Source organism: Anopheles nili, chromosome 2, assembly GCF_943737925.1.
Source record: "Anopheles nili chromosome 2, idAnoNiliSN_F5_01, whole genome shotgun sequence".
In the NCBI taxonomy this organism is placed as follows: domain Eukaryota; kingdom Metazoa; phylum Arthropoda; class Insecta; order Diptera; family Culicidae; genus Anopheles; species Anopheles nili.
In genome coordinates, this window is record NC_071291.1 from 6,522,244 (window position 1) to 6,525,000 (window position 2,757).

Sequence of the window (2,757 nt, forward strand, 5' to 3'; positions counted from 1 at the left end):
TGTGGAGCCCTTTTGAGTGGCGTTTTCGCGATGGTGCTTTTTTGCGGTCTTTCCCACAGCACCAGTTGACAAGGCTCACTGTGAGATGTTGACTTTGGAATGATTCGAGCAATGCAATAAAACCGGTGTAAATCGTGACCTCGATTGAATGGAAAGATCATGTTGGGCTAAATTTAACACTCCCCGCCGCACCTGGAGGAAAAACCCGACGCCCGTGATAATTAACCAAACCGCAAAGACCACGGTGGCGCAGGACATGCATATAATTACCGTTTTACCGGTGCTCGTTACCTTGAGCGGTACCTGTTTCATTGCTTTCCCTATATCCTGCTGATATTTTGTTATTTTAATTCGCCACCCATAAATCATAAATCGCCTCCCGGGGAAGCGCACGGTGGAAGGAAATGTTATCCCCCCCCCCAGTGTGGATCAGTGCAAGCTGATCTTTACGCTTCTTGCTCGAATTTCGGCGTCGCCCTTCAACCGCGCGCACCTGGTCAGCCGCCGAGGAATGTGCTATAAATTTCGATCGCCAAAATTTCGCCTCACGCCTGACATTTATCGATCGGGCGAGGGATTTTTTTAACGCGTTTTTTCGCTGCTCTGCTGTGGTGTCTTCCCGCTGATCGGGCTAGACATAACCGGTACCAAGCGTTGGCACAAGAGAGAGAGAGAGAGAGAGAGAAAGTGGGAAAATGAGTGAGAGAGAAGCGCATAACAGCTGGCCGAGACGGTGGGGTCGATCGTAGCGATCACGCGAGAAGGGATGCTTCATTTTCCCCGGGAAGGACGTCGCGGAAATGGCCGGCGCAGGTACAGGTTATTATTAACACGCGCGCGCACGCTCTCTCTCTCTGTCTCTCTCTCTCTTTGTCTCTGTTGCTCTCTCAAGCGAAAGTGTACGGGTCCGTCTGGCTGTCGGCCAGCAGAGGTCGCTCGAGGAAATGGTCGTTGGTCCCGGTACCGGATCCGAGAGACTCACAGAAGACGCGCTCAGACTGCTCGGGGGCATGCGCCGGCACACGGGTACGGCATCCTTGCGAGTGCAGCTTCTTTTAGACTTTATTTTTAGTCGACCCAAACGTGCTGCCGAGTGAGGAAGTGTCGTCGTCGCCTGCGGCGTCACTGTGCTGGTGTTTGTTCCGCGCTCCAACCCCGGAAAGTTCCGGTCCCCAGCAAGGACCTCTGTTGCCACGCGTTTTGGTACGTTTGTGATCGATGTCCTGGAGCTTTTCGAACCCAGTGTGTGTTTAGTGTGTGGGACTATCAACTCTCAGAACTGCTCGAACGAGCCACAGGACACCCGCTGTGTGGATCGATCGCATGCTTCGAGCGGAAAGCACCACAACGTGTGGTTGGAAAATCGCTGTCCTTTCTCTTTATTTTTACTCTCCCTCGCGTGCTCGGAGGTCACTCGGTCCGGTCCCGGTCTCGGAAAGCGCCACCATCTGTCTGACCGTGTACGCTGCCCGACTCGCTTAAGTGACGGTGCTCGATATCGCATTGTGAACGAGGGGAAAACCTCGAGGAAAAACTCGAGAAAATTTCGAGCACCGGCTCGCAACCAACAGGTGGACTCGGGAAAGTGATCCTCTAAGTGTCGCTGTGTACGGAATGCGATCGTCTCGCGGGACCCTTTTCGGTGTTTAGGCCCACGTGTGTGTGTGTGTGTGTGTGTGCGTGCATGAGAAAGGAGAATGTAAATAAGTAAACCTCGCACCAAAGCCTGGCGGAGTATGCAAACCGTCTAATAATAGTGCCGTGCGGTATTCGAGCGCGAAGGATCGCGTTGCGCGATGTTTGATCTCCCATTTTCGGTCCCAGACCGGCCAAAAGATCGTCCTTAATTTGTGTGCACGCGCGTGCGTACGCGTGTGTGTGTGTTCGTGTTGACTCCTCGGTCGTCGCCGCGTTTGATCTTTACCTCAATTAAACTTTGTGTGCGCTTGCGGTGTCCAATTTGCCGCTAGCTAAAAGCTTCACATTACGTTGGCGATTGCCATTAAACTCCCCGCGTGTTGCTTGCGGGGGAAGGAAAGAATGCTAAGAATTAAAAGAAGACGAAGAAAAAAAAAAACAAAGTTCTCAACCGAGCCCGCGTACGCGTGTGTGCGTGTGTGTTTTGGGTGGATAAGAAAATTGTACACCACCCACCGGGTTTTCCTTAAACAGTGTGACAGGTTTTCGCTTTTTTTTCTTATTCTTTCCATTTTCCTTCTTCCATCCACAGCGATCTCGTGCGCGAATAAGTGACCTCAGTGTGTGTGTGCGTGTGTGTTGTTGCGTGCGTTTGTGCCCGCGATTGTATGTGTGCGCGCGTGTGTGCCTGTGCGTGAGTCACACCCACAGCAGCCCCTTCCGGGTGTTTCTTACCAGGGGCTCCGTGGCACCTGATCGTCGTATCGCTATCAGTCGAGGTGCGAGATATGGAATTAACCCGGCACCAGTGCACCCGGTGGTGGAACGAATTCGACGCTTGCCGCAGTTAGCAGCAGCGTGCCAGTCCGAGCGCAGCAAGTCGCGTGTGCGAATAGTAATCTTGCGAAAGCCCCCCCCCCCCCCGGGCGAGAAGTGAGTGTGGATAAAGCTAAGAAAAAATAAAAACGGAACCAACCGACCGATTCGAAAAGAGCCACCCGGGCTAGTGCCGTTCGAGTGAGCAACTGCCATTATTTGCTGCCATTTTTCGTCGGTGTCCTTCCTTTAGCAAACCCCTGCTGACTCAGTGGGGGAGGCTAGTGTTAGTGCGTCCGTACG